This window comes from Mugil cephalus, chromosome 1, assembly GCF_022458985.1.
Source record: "Mugil cephalus isolate CIBA_MC_2020 chromosome 1, CIBA_Mcephalus_1.1, whole genome shotgun sequence".
Taxonomy (NCBI): Eukaryota; Metazoa; Chordata; class Actinopteri; order Mugiliformes; family Mugilidae; genus Mugil; species Mugil cephalus.
The window spans coordinates 49,757,047-49,778,200 of NC_061770.1; the positions used below are offsets into that span (position 1 = coordinate 49,757,047).

Consider the following 21,154-nt stretch of genomic DNA (forward strand, 5'->3'; position numbering starts at 1 on the left):
TCATGATTCATGAATTCCATGTATCCACTGAGTGACTTTACTTTATGCTATATGTGTACACTATTACAACCTGTTGAATCCTCCCTTCTTGCAGAATAAACTACAGGAAACCTTCTGATGAATTCTCAGTTTCTATTTTACAAAATTTCCGTAACAGATACTATCAGTTAATCCCTCTGATGGAACCTGACAAACAGGTTAGCTTTAAATCTGTGAGGAAGGAGTGCATTGTTAGGTTTCCACACAAAGATAATTCACTTGCACATGATTAAAATAGTTGTTTGTGTGTTTGTGCAATGTAAACTGGTGATGAAAACTGAGTCAGTTAATGGTAGTAGTAATACTGTTTTCTGAACACGGGTCAACATATTTAGTAAAACTTGACGGCAGTTTAATCTTTCTGTCACATCCTCCATAATCCATTTTTCTTCTCACTCCTTTTTAACCTAACACGAACATCGATTATTGTAGTGCCACCTATTGTTTCAGCAGTGTATATCAATTATAAAACAGTTAATTTCATAGTCAGCCTTTATATTGCTTTATAGGAAGAAAGATACAACATGAAGTAACTGTAAGAAGATATTTTTTTTTTTATTATCAACAATATTTATAAATCCAATAAACTACACCACTCTCGACATGGACATCCTCTTATACATTTACAGAAAAATACAATTGCTAGAGAAAGTCTCATACTCCCTATTTCAATATTCTTGTGAAATCTACACAATGGATTTACTTTAATGTTTTATCATGCATCATTCAGTTTAAAGGGTCAAAACATAGTCCTGAAGTTTTCAGCCTTGATTTGTGTGAAATAAAGATACACATGAATTAAAGTCATACCATGCAGTGATCTATAGCTGATATACTGGAATGCCCTTAAGTAGTTTTCTTTGTAATTTCCATTTGCATTTCAACATTAAGTTACCCAGTCATTAGCCTCCTAAACCATTAGCATTGATAGCTCTACGTAGCCTCTGTGTTCTCCTGACATACGACTGATGTTATAACACCGAAAGTTTGTCTTCACGAGTCCCAGTTGAAGACAGCAAAGTTTCTGTGGTGTCCATTGAAGAGGCGGGACTCTACTACTCTATTGGCACAGTACAAAATGTACTGTAAATGTGTGGGACTTGAATCATGAACTGCTGGCATATTGTTTTGGCATTCACAGTCTACAGTTAAACAGGTTTCATACAGGTATGGAAACACACCATCTGTGGCTTTATAAACTCCACTTATCTTTCAGGGTAACCAATAGTTACAAGTCACCACTACGGAAATGATCAATTTAACAAGACTTCAGAGACATCTCTATCATATGGAAAAAGGTAAGATGATTCTGTTCTGTCTGTGAACAATATGTAAAAGATTTAGGATTGAGAAGTTTTACAGCATTAAACTCATGCCATGCAGCCTAACACTAACATCCTTTACTGTAGTGCTACCTATTGTTGCAGCAGTGTAATAACAACATAAACTGTTTAATTTCATAGTCAGCCTTAAGATTTCCTATAGTAAGAAAGATACAATGTTAATACTATTATTATTTGCATAGCCTCTATTGCCAATATTCATAAATCCAATAAACTAACACCCCTCTCTGACTATTGACATCCTCTTATACATTTACAGTTTATGTTTATTGTATCTTTTGGATTCACATCAGTGAAATGAAGACTATTCTTCCTGGGGTCCACATTAAAACAAACAGCGACATTTTCTCAAAGAAACGTTAACGAAATTAAACTCATGCCATCCAGCGATGTGTATACATATGTATTGTGTATCACATTAAATAAAGTGAACTTAAATTGACAATCTAATTTAAGATATGTGAGAGAAAGGATATGTACCATTCCTTCCAGATTCCATTGTAGAATGTTATTTTAGAAAAGATATGTAGTCAATTATGAAGTGATTCATGAAGTGAATTATTGATCCAATTATGTCAAGTTTTATAAAAGGAGACTAATTAAAAGAACAAAGGGAAAGTTATACAAAAAATAAAGTTGAGTCCATTTTTATCCGTATTTTATACAATGTTTGCTCCAGTTCATTTTGTGCTAACAGCCAGTCTCATGATTCATTGAATTCCATGTATCCACTGAGTGACTTTACTTTATGCTATATGTGTACACTATTACACACCTGTTGAACTCCTCCCTTCTTGCATGAAAAAACTACAGGAAACCTTCTGATGAATTCTCAGTTTTATTTTACAACAATTTCCATAACAGATACTACCAGTTTAATCACCTCTGATGGAACCTGACAAACAGGTTAGCCTTTAAATCTGTGAGAAGGATGCATTGTTAGGTTTCCACACAAAGATAACTTTACTTGCATTATGATTCAAATAGTTGTTTATGTGTTTGTGCAATGTAAACTGGTAATGAAAACCAAGTCGTTAATAGTAGTATAATGCTGTACTGTACGTACACGGCTCAACGTATTCAGTAAAACTTGACAGCAGAGTTAAACTCTTTCTGTCACATTCCATACATTTTCATTACCGCTTCTTCCTGATGTTTTAGCATGCGTCATTCAGTTTAAAGTGTAAACAATAGCCCTATTTTTTTATTCTGATTTACGTGAAATAAATATACACAGTGAAATTAAAATCATGCCATGCAGCGATCTTTAGTTGATATATTGGAATGCCCTTGAATAATTGTCTTTGTCTCTATTTGCATTTCCAAGATGAAGTTACTCAATCATTAGCCTGATAGCTTCTACAGAGCCTCTGTGTTCTCATGACGTACAGTTGATGTTACACCTGAACACATCCATTAAGTCTTCACAAGTCCAGTTGAAGAAGCAAAGGTCTGTGGTGTCACTGAAGAGATGGACTTATACTCTTTTTAGCCAATACAAAATGACAGACTTTCTGACAGGAATGGAATCACTCAGGTAGGGAATCACACCCATCAGTGGCTTTATAAACTCCACTTATCTTTCAGGGCATACCACATAGTACAAATCACCAATACAGAGATATCAAATCTTTACAAGACTTCAGAGACATCTGTATCATATGGAAAAAGGTAAGACGATTCTGTTTCTGTCTGTAAACAACATGTAAAAGGAGGACAGCAAAGGTTCTGTGGTGTTCACTGGAGGGGCGGGACTTATACTCTATTAGCAAAGTACAAAATGACTTTTTCTTTTTTGTTTTTTAATGTTTATTAAGGACACTAACAACCTGAGATGGCAAACGGACCAGCCCTGTCCACTGCTAAACGTGGGGAAATATATGTGGGCAGCACATTCAGAGATTCCTTCTCACTGTTGGATGTTCTTCATGCAAATGAGTTTGAAGGAAAGTTATATGATCCAAACTTTGTTGAGGAAACACAGGCAAACTTTTACAGAGGAGCTCCCCCCAATGGTTAACTTTCACTTAGTGAACAGGCAGCGTCAAATGCACTGGAACCCTTTCATTAAACGAGATGGATATCAAGCGCTCAAGGAAGAAATTCAGAAAAAGCAAAGTTCCCTGGAATATCAGCTGTTAAACTGTTTCACCAACAGATGTGGAGGAACTACAACAGCCATGCATGTGCTGTGGACTGAGGAAAACCTTGAGGTGTGCTGTTTTAAGAGGTTCAGCCCCAGACATTACAAATGTTGCCAAAGATGTGGTCCTTCTTTTCACAGCGGAATCAAGGCCACCAGAACACCGTGTTACTGTTACTGGATGATGAGCAGATCTTGGATGATCTCCAACACAGCATTATGATGATGATAACTGCTCAACAGAAGTTAGTCACCTACAGGCCTGTGGTGTTTACTCAGCTGTGTGAGAAAAGATGCAGTTCTAGAGAGTGACCATGTCGTACTACAGAAGGTACCTCAGACAAAGAGAAGCAACAATTCAATGAGAAAAAGGAAGAACTTAGCAGAAGATACGGTGAAAGATGCAAACTATTTCATGGTTTTAACATATTGCAACAAATTTCTCCAGGATTACATCGAAAAGGCATGTGAGATATTTATCACAATCAGGAAAACAAATAAACCACTGAAGACTCAGCTTGCTGCCTTCCTATCCCTTTGAATGCTATGTCCCAGGTTCATATCTCCTGAGTCTCAGTGCGAGACTTCCTCAAACACCATGACAACATCGATCGATACCTTTCACTGGAACACCTAATGAAGCCTTTTACTCACCTCATCGTCACCTTCCAGCAAGATATAAGATCTGAAAGAATTGTCCGCATGGTTCACCTTTGATAGCACAGTGTTGTATTGATATGATGGACAAGCAGGAGTGACTAGAAGTGACACAGCAAGAAACTTCTTGACCTGTTTTGCAAAGATGAGGTTCCTCCGTGGTTGCTTGGTTTTGTCAAAGACATGCTAACCAAAAGAGTGATGAAAAAAGAAGAAAACCCACATTAAAGAGGAACAAGAAAGGTTTTCTACGCTGATTCTAGACATTCAAAAGATGGAAGAAAATATCCAGAGCGCATCAGTTTTAAAGGTGGCGTCAAAGAGATTTGATCAAAATGCTTTTTTTCCACAAGCACTAGCTCGTTTTTATTACATCGAACTGAAAGACTACAATCTGGCAGAAATGTGGGCAAAGAGAGCAAAACAAAGAGATCCCCAAAGTTCATTTGTTGCTGATACACTGGGCCAAGTCCAAAGAACCACCTGAATAACAATGCGCCTTCTACCCAACTCGAAATCTTGCAACTGGCCGAAAAGGCAATTGCAGCATTCAAACATGAAGAGGAACTTGCTGAGAAGAAGCTGAGTAAAACTGAACAATGATCACCAAACTAAGTCTCCATCTTTATAACTCCAGAGGACAGTTGGTTACCTTCAGGTTTGCAATGCTCTGTATGACAAACTTGTAGAAGAAACATAACATGGAGAGAAGTTCTCACGAAGAAAGTGTCTATGATCTCTGTCTTGGAATCACTTGGACACAAGAAACTCTACAGATTTAACACTCTAATAAACAGCTGAGAGATGAGGTAGAGAGAAAATGTGATTTTTTTGATAATATCTGACTTACTCAAAGCTTAGCATGGAGAAAGAGGATCCTGAATACATTACTAGAGACACCTTGGACTGCTACAGGAATTATGTTGGAGAGTCACCACCAACGCGAGAGGTGCTGTGGGAGTACTGTCCTGTCTTGACAGAGAATACACTAAATCAGAGCTAAAGGAATCATAACGCGTATGGAGAAATCTGTTCAAGCAAAGATTCAGGAACAGCTTCAACTTCCTCTGAATGTAGGTTGCCAAAGGGATTTGGAAAGAAAATGCCCCTGAGTCCAAAGGATCCCCCTGAGCAGCACATGTTAGCCCTCCTCCTGTACTGGCCTGACAAAGACGAGAAATGTACCTTTGACCTGAATCAGTTAATTCAGCAAATGCATCAGTCTTATGAACATACATACCAGAAATACTTTTGTTCAGGTATCTTCGCCCTCTGTTTTTCATTGGAAAAGATCGAGATCTGAATAGGACTGTTCACAGAAAAGTTCTCGAACAATTATGTGAGCAAAGTCAGCAAACTGTACCAGATTGGAGCAGTACCTGGAAGAATGAGGATATCTTCAAAAATCCCAAGGTCCAGGAGCACCTTCTCACTGTTGAAGGGGTGGTACGAAACTACAGAGTGTATGCAACTGTTGGTGACACAGAGATCGAGGTGAATGTCAACCTGCAAAACAGCCTCTGGAAACCACGGCAAGTGTTCTTCTACCTTGGATTTACCATCAGAGGTCCTGTGGCCTTTCGCATCCAGACCAAAACTGAACACAATGGTAAGATACTGTTTCTTAACCATCATTAAATATATACATGGCAGAAAATTAAAGCAATTCTCGAGTCTTAAAGCTAATTTAAATTGGTCTGTCATTTAAATCTGTTCATTCTCTATGAAAAGGTACTATAATTTTTCTAAATTAATTTTTTTTTTCACTCATGCAATATCTTACAACCTGTTTTTTAAGAATAATGATGATACTGGTGATCCCATGATTTATAACACCAATGTGAGATTAACATTTTGGATTAAAGAAAGATCAAAAGGTTTGTTCATACTATCATCCTCAACTTTACATTGACAAACATAAGCCAGATGAAATATTTTGTACCATTTATTTAACTGCAACATTGACATTGTTTATTTTCTCCTCAGTGTCCAGACCAGTCTGCGCTAGGCCAGACCCCAGTGAAGCGGTGGCTGCCCTCCTACAGCTTTAGCTATTAAACACACAGTGGGACCATGGCATCAATCACAAACCAGGAGCATTTTATCAGGCAAAGGAGGCAGATGTACTCACAGAATTTTGGGATTTAATTTTTGTTTTTCTGTTTTGTTCTTTTATTTCAAGTGCTTCTTGAACATCGCTTGAGAATGCTGTTGTATGTGACCAAGTGACTTTTATTTTACTTTTTTCTCTTAAAGTTTTAGAAGGCAGTGGACTCACTGTGTTAGCAAATGTATGGTAGTTTGGAAGTAGTGTTTGACAAACTTACAACTGCTTGATGTTAGTTTTTTATTATTTTTTTCGAACAATCAATGGATGATACCATTGGTACCATTGTTAGCTAATACGATGCATCGATATGTTCTAGTTCATGTTTTCTTTTATGTTTTTTCAGCTCTGGGTGATGTATTTCACAAATTAAAAGAAGATATCATATAATTGTATTAACTGAAATGTGACATACTATGTCGTATTTGATCAACGTGTCTCTGCTTTTTTTTTTTTTTTCTCATTAAAAAAGGGCATTTCGTGCGGGATTCGAATCAGGGCCACCTGCAGTGGGACTGTAGTCTTAGTACATGGGACAGGTGCCCTACTCACTGAGCAACACCCACCCAGAGTTGTGACCACTACTTGTAACATGATTTTATTCAGACTTTCAAAAGCGGAAAGCCGTCATAAATCTGTCATTTTCTTCATATGAGACATGCTGTCGCTTGCACATTGCACCAAAATCATGAACGTTGACCCATAATTTGTGGATTGTAGCCTTATAAAACAAATTTCAGAATGTGTGTGTATATATATATAGAGTTGTTTCTTTGTTTGTTTTACCAGAGTGGTAATTTAATTACACTCACTGAAAATCCTTTATCCTATGGGGAAAATGCAACTGATAACCATCATTGGATGGTAAGCATCAATATTACATGAATAAATATGCAATGAAAATAAATATTAACTAGAATGAATTGGTTCAAATAATCTCCTGCACAAATGACTCAGTAACTTTTTATTTACTTCAATAAAGCTACACATGCTCACATCTATCCGTTTTACAGTTAGCAGTAGAGGTGGGCTTATTGAGTTTAATAGTTCAATTAGAAAACATTTGTCATTGTTTTGCCCTTGCTAATATAAGCTAAATTGCTAAATCTTGTAGCAGATGATGATTTTGTTAGCTTATGAATGGCAGAATTTTTTATTTTTTTTTATTTTTAATGTACTGGTTTTTAATGTAAAAGTCTTTTAATATCAAACACTTGAGGCTCTCTACTTTTATTTATTTTCCATTGTTTAATGAACAAAGGAGGAAGTGATAGATTGAGACGCTATTTCATGAGTGCTGGGTAGAGTAGTGTTAAGTAGTGAAAAATAATTTTAGGGTAAGACAAAATGTAGACATGTGAGTGGAGCAAATATGTAGGTTCATACTTTCACATCTACATTTAGTTACAGGCACTTTTTTGATGTTGCAGAAGAATGCTGTACAATGGTGAGATGCAGTTGACAAAGGGTTACTGGTAACGCTGGGAATACTGAATGTTTTGTTAATCAATTCCGCTGAAATTGTGCAGCGATTAATTATTTTAAGTCTTTTTAACTACCACAGGAAGATTGTTACGTATGTTTATACAGTTATACATTCCTCAAGACGATTAGAGCTAGCATGCATGGGTGTGTAGGTGTGAGGTTTTTGCAGAGGAGCAATTGAAAAGTCTAATTATGTTTCAGTGCTCTATATTACATCTATTAATATATATCTCAATGGTGGAGGGACTTTGAAATACTAATGAAATAACAGAAAGAATGAAAGAAATTCATTTTGATTTGTACTTATAATCATGCAGTTGTCATTGTGCTAAAATGAATATAAATATTATGTATTAAAATAAATATGTAACCAACCTGTGGTCCCTGGTGGTTTCTGTCAAAGTCATTTGGCTTTTTTGACAAAAGTATTTACAAGAGTGGGGCTCCAATGTCAAGTGAAAGTATATTCATACGATGATGCTTAATTAAACATCATTAATATAAAATACTTGATTCATAAGTATTTTTGCACTTTTGGCCTTTGTGGGGATGTCTCAATCAGACACCTGGATGCTGCAATTTAGAAACTGTCCAGTTTCACAGGGAATCATGGTCAACAGACCCTTTTTAGATTCAGCCACAAATGTTCTAATTCAATCAATTTCTGGGCTTTGACTTCCTGAATATTTGAGTAATGTTGGGCTGGACAATAAATCTTCTCCCACATAATAGTTCTTTTTTCAGACAACTTGGATTGTCCTCCAGGATTTCCAGTTATGTTTGCTCCATTCACTATAACTTCACTTTTAAAAGTTGTCCAGGCCTGCTGTAGAAGAGACATCTCCACAACATCATGCTCCAACCCAAACCCAAAGGTGGGAATAGTGCGTTGTGGGAATGTCCATCACAAACGCACATATAATTGTCTTGTCTGGTGACCAAACAGCACAGGACGCCAATTTGGTCTATTCAAGCAACCTTGGAGTTTATCACATGCTTTTGGGGGATCTCTGATAGAAATGTATATGCCTTTGCCTGAAGAGCGTGTAAAGTCTTTCACTCAACACCTAAAGATCTATACTCCATCCTGATGTTATAGATGCTTGGTGTCTCCCTCATAGTTTTATTCCTACACAGTCACTGGGTTTGTGAGGATGTCCTCTCTAAGCAGAATTCTATTTTAAACCAATAGAATATAGTGTGTTCACAACCCTTTAAGACTTTTCTTCTATTTTCATTTATTTATTTTATCTTAATTACATGGGCTAAAATAATAAATAATAAATAAATAAATAAATAAATGTGAGGGTGTCACTATTCATCATAGCGTAGACATATTTAATCTAACCCTGTGTACTTGTTCCTTGTTCTATTATCTGTGAGGATGATGAAATCTTTACATGCATGACAACCATTAAAATTACAATGTTGAAATTGCACTAGAACTGTCACATTTTGAGAGTTTAGTTTTCTCCTAGATGGTAGTACAGAATAATATTAATATTCGATGAAATGTTAATGTTATGGGCAGATTATAGGGTTTCATGTGATGCACAGTGTAAACAGTCACATTGTACTGATGTAACTAACTGTGGTCAAAAGGTGGCGGTGTTGTTAGTATAACGGTAACTACTCGAGGCAACTGGCCGTTACAACATGAAAGTGCATTTTGGTTCGTTTCCTTCAGTTTTGAATGAGAGTGAATAGTGGATGTGAGTCGGTATTTTAACAAGTAGCTGCAGCACGTATTGGGACCATGATGATTTAGAGAATCCACGTGAAGTAAGTAAACAAAGACAGAGCCTTCATTATATTGGTATTCCTGTTACGACTCGTGTGAGATTTGATTTAACAAACGCAGCAAGAACCAGGAGGGCGTGATTTCCGGGTGATGGCAGGTGTCAGGTCTATAGTAAATTCGGTGCTCTGAACACTTGTGACTCCTGTACGGAATTCTGGATATTTATTATCATTTGTTATGTAATATATATATATTCCTCTGCTTATACTTAAATGCTGATGAAAGTACTTAAGTTTTTACTTGCTTACGGTCCATATAGCCTGCGATAGTTAAATGCTCAGAAATATATTGGCATTGAATGGAATGCGCAGTTAACACATTCCAAATATAATTTAGATGAATACATGAAGTCAAGTACATTTAAATACATATACACAATACACTAACTATTTTTATTAAGACGTGTGTGACTTGTGTTGACTGTGTACCGACTGATTTTAGTAGTGAGGGAGACAAAACTTAATGAAATATGCTGCCACAGTCTGACACCCCACCTACAAGTCCAAACAAAGTGTCTGGATCATACTTTATATATAATATACAGCAGGTGACAAGGAACAATTTCAAGCAGTGTTTACCTAGCCAAAAACATGTTAAACTGTACTTCTCTTTTCGTAGTGTTAATTTATCTTGCACTTGAGCAAGTCAGGGAGTCCCCTGTCAAAGAGCAGGCCAGCTTTTGAGCTTGCAACACCTTTGGATTGCTTTTGACTATCTTCTTCCTCCAGGCCTCCCCCCAGTCAACAAAATCAGTGTGACTCTTTGAAAGTGTTAGATACATGGTGTGCTGGATATAACTCCTTCTAAGTAGCCATAGAGGGCAGCAGAGTGGCTCTGTGGTTAGCATGATGCCTCCCCTCCAAGACTGGTTTAGGTTAGGTTGTTGGTGATTCTAAATTGACCCTGGGTGATGAGTGTTGGTAGTTGTCTGTCTCTGTGAATGGTCCCTGTGACCTTAGTGAGATGAGTAGCCAATAGCTCCCCATTCTCCAGCCTTGGACACTGCACCAGGAGATGACACACCTAATCACTTTATGAAAAAAGTTTCGTTACTTCGTCTTCTGTGTTGCTTCTTTCATTCTCCTGTGAAGTTGTTGACTGACAGGCTGCAGCTGTGTGCACAGTAATCAGTGTGTGGGTAGAGAGCAATAGCCAGAAAAAAGCCGTTTTTATATCCTACACAAATATTAATAATAATAATAATAATGATATTATAATAATATTAATACTTTAATTTATAAGCACCTTTCGGAACCTCAAGGTCACTTACAATGAAAAAAGGCCAAAGTGAATAGATGGTCTTTAAGGTGGTTTGAATGTGGTGAGGGAGTTATGTTCTGGTATGGAATGGAAGGGGTTCCAGAAGGAACCGCATAGGCTCCATATATTTCTTTTCACCCTGGACCTGGTTCCTCCATAGTTGCTTGGTTTTGTCAAAGACATGCTAACCAAAGAGTCATGAAAAAAGAAGAGAACCCAGTCGGCGGTACGACATTAAAGAGGACAAAGAAAGGTTTTCTAGGTTGATTTCATAGAAATATTCCAGAGTGCATCAGTTTTAACAGGTGGCATCAAGAAATGTGGCAAAGGAGCAAAGCAAAGAGATCCTCAAGTTCATTTGTTGCTGATACACTGGCCACGTCATATAGAACACCTGAAGAACAAAGAGCTTTCGTTACAAATCCCGAAATCTTACAACTGGCAAAAAGGCACTGAAGCATTCAAACATGAAGAGCTACTTGCTGAAGAAGAACTTGGAAGTAACATAATGAAAGACGATCGTCAAACTAAAGTCTCACATTTTTTTAACTCCAGGGGACTGTTCTGTTACCTGCAGGTTGCATATTCTTATGACAAACTTGTCAGTCAAAACATAACATGGGAGTAGTTATCACAAAGAAAGTGTCTATGATCTCTGTCTTGGAATCACATTGGAGACAAGAAACTCTACAGATTTAACACCCTAATAAACAGCTCACAGATGATAGTAGAGAGAAAATGTGATTTTTTTGATAAATATCTGACTTACTCAAAGCTTAGCATGGAGAAGAGGATCCGAAATACATTACTAGAGACACCTTGGACTGCTACAGGAAGTACGTTGGAGAGTCACCACCATGCACATGAACAAAAAGGTGCTGAAATCATCCAGAAGCTTAAACAATCCAGCTTAGACTTCTGTAGGAGTACTGTCCTGTCTTGACAGAGAATACACTGAATCCGCGTACAGGAAATCACTACATGGTATGGAGAAATCTGTTTCAAGCAAATATTCAGAACAGTTCTGGTCAACTACATTTTGCTCATATCATGTTAATGACACAGGATGAACATTCCTCTTGAATCCAGTTATTTAACAGCATTTAGAGAGAATATGTCAAAGGATCCACCTGAGCACACATGTTAGCCCTCCTCCTGTACTGGCCTGACAAAGAAGAGAATGTACTTTGACCTGAATCAGTTAATTCAGCAAATGCATCAGTCTTATGAACATACATACCAACATACCTTCGTTCAAGTATCTCGCCCTCTGTTTTTCATTGGAAAGGTCAAGTCTGAATAGAATATCACAGAAAAGTCCTCGAACAATTGCTTTTAGAACAAAGTCAAGAAAAAGCTGATTGGCCAATAACTGGAGGATGTGAGAAAATTTCAAAAATCCAGATCCAGGAGCACCTTCTCACTTTGAAGGGAGTGGTACGAAACTACAGAGTGTATGCAATGTTGGTGAACAGAGATCGAGGTGAATGTCAACCTGCAAAACATTCATCTGGAAACCACGGCAAGTTCTTCTCCTTGGATTTACCATCAGAGGTCCTGTGGCCTTTGGCATCCAGACCACAACTGAACACTAATGAAGATACTGTTTCTTAATCATCATCAAATATATACATGGCAGAAATTTAAATACAGTAAACTGTCCTAGGTTTAATTTAATTTGGTCTTTTTTCATTACATTTGCTCTTTGTATTTGCATGTCAATAGAAAATGTACATTAGTTACTATGTGGTTAGCACAAAACATTCATGTTAATGATGTATAATTGGTAGCTCTGTAGCTACTTGTTGTACAGACTCTCAAGTTCAGTACACATTTTACACAGATGTTTCTTAGTTGCAAATGTCACAATAGCATTCAGCAAAGGCACTTATAAACAACTGAAGTTAAAAAGGATTAACAGATTAAGATAAACAGTAGCAGAGATTCCCATGTGTCTGCTGCTGTCAGATACAATTTCGACAGTTTTGCAATTTTCACAATTCAGATCTGATAAAGAAAGGAACTTAGTTTATGACATTTGCCTTCCGTCGTTAGGCGCCAAACTGGAACCAAACTCAAAAAGCACAAAGTCTGGTTCGTATCTGGATGAACCAACTGAAGGGAGGGAACAACTACTTGATACGCTGTATGACAGAAACTGATAACAAAGCTTCAGCATACTGATTAAATGGTCTTGCCTTTTATGCTTTTATAGGCGCTTTTCTACAGCTTGAAATCACACACCCATTGTATGTTACCTGTGCAATAATTATTGTATTTATTTTCAATACATATTTTACTCAACATTTGTTTACTTTGTTATTTGGAGTACTGAGAAGATTCCTTTTATTGTCTCTGTGCAATGCATACAATCCTGCCCTTGGCCTGTTTGGTATGTGTGCTTACTTTAAAGTGCTTTAGCCTAGTTGTCCTTGTAAAAGGTTGACAGCTGTCAGTTGCCACTTTAAATAAAGGTTTAATGAAAAACAAAAACGAATGGAACGGAATTTGTTTTGCAAATGTGATAAATACAAAACAGGTATAGACTTATCCTGGGCATGACGTGTCACGACCTGACTTGTAACCTTGCTGAGCCTGTTTATGTTTACTTCATCAAATCACTCCCTCTGTGATTGCAGTGATGATCACAAACTGTCTGATGAGACTGTACTGAAATTATGCCATTTCGTCATTGTGCTAAAATGAATATAAATATTATATATCAAAATATATTTGCTAACCTAACCTGTGGTCCCTGGTATTTTCTGTCACAGTCATTTGGCTTTTGTGGAAAAGCATTTGCAAAAAAAAACTCTGTCAAAGTGAAAGTAGTTGCATACAAGCTATGTATTGTTTATAAAAATCTATGATATAAAATAAGTGAACACAAAAGTATTTAACCCCTGTACATTTTTTCTACAATGAAGAAAGCAGGTGAAGCAGTTACATTCCCTCTACTCACTGTGTCACATAGTTTTTCCTCTTTATTCTGAAAAGGAACCTCTAATATTGATTCTGGATTTTAGTGACTCATGCCATGCAGTGATCTATAGTTGATATATTGGAATGCCCTTAAGTAGTTTTCTTTGTAATTTCCATTTGCATTTCAACATTAAGTTACCCAGTCATTAGCCTCCTAAACCATTAGCATTGATAGCTTCTACAGTAGCCTCTGTGTTCTCATGACATACGACTGATGTTATAACACCAGAAAGTTTGCCTTCACGAGTCCCAGTTGAAGACAGCAAAGTTTCTGTGGTGTCCATTGAAGAGGCGGGACTCTACTACTCTATTGGCACAGTACAAAATGTACTGTAAATGTGTGGGACTTGAAATCATGAACTGCTGGCATATTGTTTTGGCATTCACAGTCTACAGTTAAACAGGTTTCATACAGGTATGGAAACACACCCATCTGTGGCTTTATAAACTCCACTTATCTTTCAGGGTACACCACATAGTTACAAGTCACCACTACGGAAATGATCAAATCTTAACAAGACTTCAGAGACATCTCTATCATATGGAAAAAGGTAAGATGATTCTGTTTCTGTCTGTGAACAATATGTAAAAGATTTAGGATTGAGAAGTTTTACAGCATTAAACTCATGCCATGCAGCCTAACACCTAACATCCTTTACTGTAGTGCTACCTATTGTTGCAGCAGTGTAATAACAACCATAAAACTGTTTAATTTCATAGTCAGCCTTAAGATTTCCTAATAGTAAGAAAGATACAATGTTAATACTATTATTATTTGCATAGCCTCTTATTGCCAATATTTCATAAATCCAATAAACTAACACCCCTCTCTGACTATTGACATCCTCTTATACATTTACAGTTTATTGTTTATTGTATCTTTTGGATTCACATCAGTTGAAATGAAGACTATTCTTCCTGGGGTCCACATTAAAACAAACAGCGACATTTTCTCAAAGAAAAACGTTAACGAAATTAAACTCATGCCATCCAGCGATGTGTATACATATGTAATATGTGTATCACATTAAATAAAGTGAACTTAAATTGACAATCTAATTTAAGATATGTGAGAGAAAGGATATGTACCATTCCTTCCAGATTCCATTGTAGAATGTTATTTTAGAAAAGATATGTAGTCAATTATGAAGTGATTCATGAAGTGAATTATTGATCCAATTATGTCAAGTTTTATAAAAGGAGACTAATTAAAAGAACAAAAGGAAAGTTATACAAAAAATAAAGTTGAGTCCATTTTTATCCGTATTTTATACAATGTTTGCTCCAGTTCATTTTGTGCTAACAGCCAGTCTCATGATTCATTGAATTCCATGTATCCACTGAGTGACTTTACTTTAATGCTATAATGTGTACACTATTACACACCTGTTGAACTCCTCCCTTCTTGCATGAATAAAACTACAGGAAACCTTCTGATGAATTCTCAGTTTCTATTTTACAAAAATTTCCGTAACAGATACTATCAGTTTAATCCACCTCTGATGGAACCTGACAAACAGGTTAGCCTTTAAATCTGTGAGGAAGGAGTGCATTGTTAGGTTTCCACACAAAGATAACTTCACTTGCATCATGATTAAAATAGTTGTTTGTGTGTTTGTGCAATGTAAACTGGTGATGAAAACTGAGTCAGTTAATGGTAGTAGTAATACTGTTTTCTGAACACGGGTCAACATATTTAGTAAAACTTGACGGCAGTTATAATCTTTCTGTCACATCCTCCATAATCCATTTTTCTTCTCACTCCCTTTTTTAACCCTAACACGAACATCGATTATTGTAGTGCCACCTATTGTTTCAGCAGTGTAATATCAATTATAAAACAGTTTAATTTCATAGTCAGCCTTTATATTGCTTTATAGGAAGAAAGATACAACATTGAAGTAACTGTAAGAAGATATTTTTTTTTTATATTATCAACAATATTTCATAAATCCAATAAACTCACACCACTCTCTGACTATGGACATCCTCTTATACATTTACAGTAAAATACAAGTACTCAGAGAAAGTCTCATACTCCCTATTTTAATATTCTTATAACATTCTTGTGAAATCTACACAATGGATTTACTTTAATGTTTTATCATGCATCATTCAGTTTAAACGGGTCAAAACAATAGTCCCTGAAGTTTTTCAAGCCTTGATTTGTGTGAAATAAAGATACACAGTGAAATTAAAGTCATACCATGCAGTGATCTATAGCTGATATACTGGAATGCCCTTAAGTAGTTTTCTTTGTAATTTCCATTTGCATTTCAACATTAAGTTACCCAGTCATTAGCCTCCTAAACCATTAGCATTGATAGCTTCTACAGTAGCCTCTGTGTTCTCCTGACATACGACTGATGTTATAACACCGGAAAGTTTGTCTTCACGAGTCCCAGTTGAAGACAGCAAAGTTTCTGTGGTGTCCATTGAAGAGGCGGGACTCTACTACTCTATTGGCACAGTACAAAATGTACTGTAAATGTGTGGGACTTGAAATCATGAACTGCTGGCATATTGTTTTGGCATTCACAGTCTACAGTTAAACAGGTTTCATACAGGTATGGAAACACACCCATCTGTGGCTTTATAAACTCCACTTATCTTTCAGGGTACACCACATAGTTACAAGTCACCACTACGGAAATGATCAAATCTTAACAAGACTTCAGAGACATCTCTATCATATGGAAAAAGGTAAGATGATTCTGTTTCTGTCTGTGAACAATATGTAAAAGGAGTTAGGATTGAGAAGTTTTACAGCTTAACTCATGCCATGCAGCCTAAACCTAACATCCTTTACTGTAGTGTACCTATTGTGCAGCAGTGTAATACAACCATAAAACTGTTTAATTTCATAGTCAGCCTTAAGATTTCCTAATAGTAAGAAAGATACAATTTAATACTATTATTTTTGCATAGCCTCTTATTGCCAATATTTCTAAACCAATAAACTAACACCCTCTGACTATTGACATCTCTTACATTTACAGTTTATTGTTTATTGTATCTTTTGGATTCACATCAGTTGAAATGAAGACTATTCTTCCTGGGGTCCACATTAAAACAAACAGCGACATTTTCTCAAAGAAAAACGTTAACGAATTAAACTCATTGCATCCAGCGATGTGTATACATATGTAATATGTGTATCACATTAATAAAGTGACTTAATTGACAATCTAAGTTAAGATATGTGAGAGAAAGGATATGTACCATTCCTTCCAGATTCATTGTTAGAATGTTATTTAGAAAAGATATGTAGTCAATATGAAGTGATTCATGAGTGAATTATGATCCAATTATGTCAAGTTTTATAAAAGGAGACTAATTAAAAGACAAAGGAAAGTTATACAAAAAATAAAGTTGAGTCCATTTTTATCCGTAATTTATACAATTTTGCTCAGTTCATTTTGTGCTAACAGCCGTTTCATGATTCATTGAATTCCATGTATCACTGAGGACTTTACTTTAATGCTATCATGTGTACACTATTACAACTGTTGAACCCTCCTCTTGCATGAATAAAACTCAGGAAACCTTTGATGAATTCTCAGTTTCTATTTTACAACAATTTCCGTAACAGATACTATCATTTAATCCCCCTCTGATGGAACCTGCAAACAGGTTAGCCTTTAATCTGTGAGGAGGAGTGCATTGTTAGGTTTCCACACAAAGATAACTTCACTTGCATCATGATTAAAATAGTGTTTGTGTTTGTGCAATGTAAACTGTGATGAAAACAGTCAGTTAATGGTAGTAGTAATACGTTTACTAACACAGTCAACATATTTAGTAAAACTTGACAGCGGTTATACTTTCTGCACATCTCCATAATCCATTTTTCTTCCACTCCCTTTTTAACCCTAACAACATCCTTTATGTATGCCACCTATTGTTGCAGCAGTGTATTAACAATATAAAACAATTTAATTTCATAGTCAGCCTTTAATTGCTTTAGGAAGAAAGATACAATGTTGAGTAACTGAAAGTTTGTTTTTACATTATCAACAATATTTCATAATCCAATAATTCCACCACTCTCTGACTATGGCATCCTCTAATATTTACTAAAATCAAGTAATCAGAGAAAGTCTCATACTCCCTATTTAATTTTAACATCTTGTGAATGTTCACATGGATAACTTTATGTTTATCATGCGTCATTCAGTTAACGTAAAAAATAGTCCCTGAGTTTCAGTCTTCATTTGTGTGAAATAAAGATACACAGTGAATTAAAGTTATACCATGCAGTGATCTATAGCTATATATTGGAAGCCCTTAGGTTTTCTTGTAATTCCATTTGCATTTCACATTAGTTACCAGTCATAGCCTAAACCATTAGCATTGATAGCATCTCAGTACCTCTGTGTTTCCTCAACACTGATGTTATACACCAAAAGTTTGCCTTCACGAGTCAGTTGAAACAGCAAAGTTCTGTGGTGTCGCACTTGGAGAGCGGGACTTACTACTCTATTGGCACAGTACAAAATTACTGTAATGTGTGGGACTTGAATCATGAACTGCTGATATTGTTTGGCTTCACTCTCAGTTAAGGTTCTAAGGTTCGAAACACACCATCTGTGGCTTAAACTCCACTTGTCTTTCAGGGTACACCACATAGTTACAAGTCACCACTACGGAAATGATCAAATCTTAACAAATCTTCAGAGACATCTGTATCATATGGAAAAAGGTAAGATGATTCTGTTTCTGTCTGTGAACAATATGTAAAAGGAGGACAGCAAAGGTTCTGTGGTGTTCACTGGAGGGCCGGGACTTATACTCTCTATTAGCACAGTACAAAATGACTTTTTATTTTTTCTGTTTTTTAATGTTTAAGGACACTAACAACCTGAGATGGTAAACGGACCAGCCCTGTCCTCTGCTAACGGTGGGGAAAAATATGTGGGCAGCACATTCAGAGATTCCTTCTCACTGTTGGATGTTCTTCATGCAAATGAGTATGAAGGGAAGTTTGATAAAAAACTTGCTGAGGAAACAGAGGAAAACTTTTACAGAGGAGCTCCCCCCAACTGGTTAAACTTTCACTTTAGTGAACAGGCAGCGTCAAATGGCCCTTTCATTAAACGAGATGGATATCAAGCGCTCAAGGAAGAAATTCAGAAAAAAGCAAAGTCCTGAATATCAGCTGTTAAACTGTTTCACCAACCAGGATGTGGAGGAACTACAATGGCCATGCAGGTGTTGTGGGACTTGAGGAAAACCTTGAGGTGTGCTGTTTTAAGAGGTTCAGCCCCAGACATTACAAATGTTGCAGAGGAGGTTATTTACCTTTTCACAGCAGGAAATCAAGGCCACCAGAACACTGTGCTACTGTTACTGGATGATGAGCAGATCTTGGATGATCTCCAACACAGCATTATGATGATGATAACTGCTCAACAGACGTTAGTCACCTACTGGCCTGTGGTGGTTTTACTCAGCTGTGTGAGAAAAGATGCAGTTCTAGGGAGCAACCATGTCGTACTACAGAAGGTACTCTCAGACAAAGAGAAGCAACAATTCAATGAGAAAAAGGAAGAACTTAGCAGGAGATACGGTGATAGATGCAAAATGTTCCATGGTTTTAACATATTGCAAACAAATTTTTCTCATGATTACATCCAAGAGGCATGTGAGATATTTATAACAATCAACAAAAGAAATAAACCTCTGAAGACTCAGCTTGCTGCCTTCCTATCCCTGCTGAATGCCTATGTCCAGTTCATATCTCCTGAGTCTCAGTGCCTAGACTTCCTTAACCAATGACGACATCATGGATACCGTTCACTGGAACACTAATGAAGCCTTTTACTCACCTCATCGTCACCTTCAGCAAAAATAAGATCTGAAAATAGTCCGCATGGTTCACCCTTTGATAGCACAGTATTGTATTGAACTGATGGACAAAGCAGGTGTGACTAGAAGTGACACAGCAAGAAACTTCTTGACCTGTTTTTGCAAAGATGAGGTTCCTCCGTGGTTGCTTGGTTTCGTCAAAGACATGCTAACCAAAAGAGTGATGAAAAAAGAAGAAAATCCCACATTAAAGACGATAAAGAAAGTTTTCAGGCTGATCTTGACATTTCAAAGTGAGGGAGAACCACAGAGTGCATCGGTTTTAAAGGTGGCGTCAAATAAATTTCATGAAAATGCTTTTTTTCCACAAGCACTTGCTCGTTTTTATTACATCGAACTCAGACACTACAATCTGGCAGAAATGTGGGCAAAGAGAGCAAAGAAAAGAGATCCTCAAAGTTCATTTGTTGCTGATACACTGGGCCAAGTCCATAAGAACCACCTGAAGACAAGACGTTAACCCAACCTAGAAATCTTCAACTAGCCAAAGGCATTGAAGCATCAAAACATGAAGAGAACTTGCTGAGGAGGAGCTTGAAGAAGAATGAAAGACGAGCCAAACTAAGTCTCACACCTTTTTAATCAGAGACAGTTCTGTTACCATCAGGTTTGTCAAATATCTTATGAAAACCTTTTTCAAAAGAAAAAGTAAGTTGAATAGAGAGTTCACAAAGAAAGTGTCTATGATCTCTGTACTGGAATCATTTGAAGCAAGAAACTTACAGATTTAACCTCAATAACAGCCTGAGAGATGAGTAGAGAGAAAATGATTTTTTATAAAATCTGGACTTACTCAATGCTTACGCTGGAAAGAGATCTGAAGTACATTACTAAACACTCTGACTGTAAGGGACTACGTTGGAAAGTACACAAAGATGAACAAAAGGTGCTGAATCATCAAGCTTAACAATCCCAGAATTCTGTGGAGTAGTCCTGTCTTGACAGAGAATACACATCGCGCTACAGGAAATCCTACATGTATGGAGAATCTTTCACAATATTCAGGACGTTCTTGGTCAATACATCTTTGCTCATAATCATAATGAACATAAGTGGAACCTTCACTTGAATTTATAACACATTTAAGAGAAATGCCTATCCAAGATCCACCTGACAACATGTTAGCCCTCCTCCTTAGGCTGACAATAGAAGAAATTTAAATTTGCCTATCAGTTTTCAGCAAATGATCAGTTCTTTGAACATACATACAGATACGTCAAGTATCTTCGCCTCTATTTTCATTGAAAAGGTTAAGTCAGAATAGAATGTCCAGAAAGTTCTGAACAATTAGTTGAGAAGTCAGAAACTGTATCCAGATAGAAACCTGTAAGAATGAGCATATTTTCAAAATCCCGATAGAGGCTTTCGAGTGAAGTATGGTTAAACTTAAGAGTGTATGAACTGTTGGTGTATCACAAAGAAAGAGTTGAATGTCAACTACAAAATAGCCTTGGAAACACGGCAAGTGT

At 36.7% G+C, this 21,154-nt stretch overlaps 1 long non-coding RNA gene across 2 annotated transcripts; it reads left to right on the forward strand.

Annotated features, from left to right (window-relative positions):
• Nucleotides 1-1,297: 1,297 nt before the first annotated feature.
• LOC124999932 lies at nt 1,298-19,654 on the forward strand. 2 transcript variants are annotated; one of them, XR_007111258.1, is made up of 5 exons: nt 1,298-1,337; nt 14,283-14,368; nt 16,435-16,520; nt 18,434-18,519; nt 18,667-19,654. It is a non-coding gene; the product is annotated as an uncharacterized LOC124999932 (long non-coding RNA). The 2 variants fall into 2 exon arrangements; XR_007111252.1 differs by lacking the exon at nt 1,298-1,337 and having other exon boundaries at nt 13,913-14,368.
• Nucleotides 19,655-21,154: the final 1,500 nt, after the last annotated feature.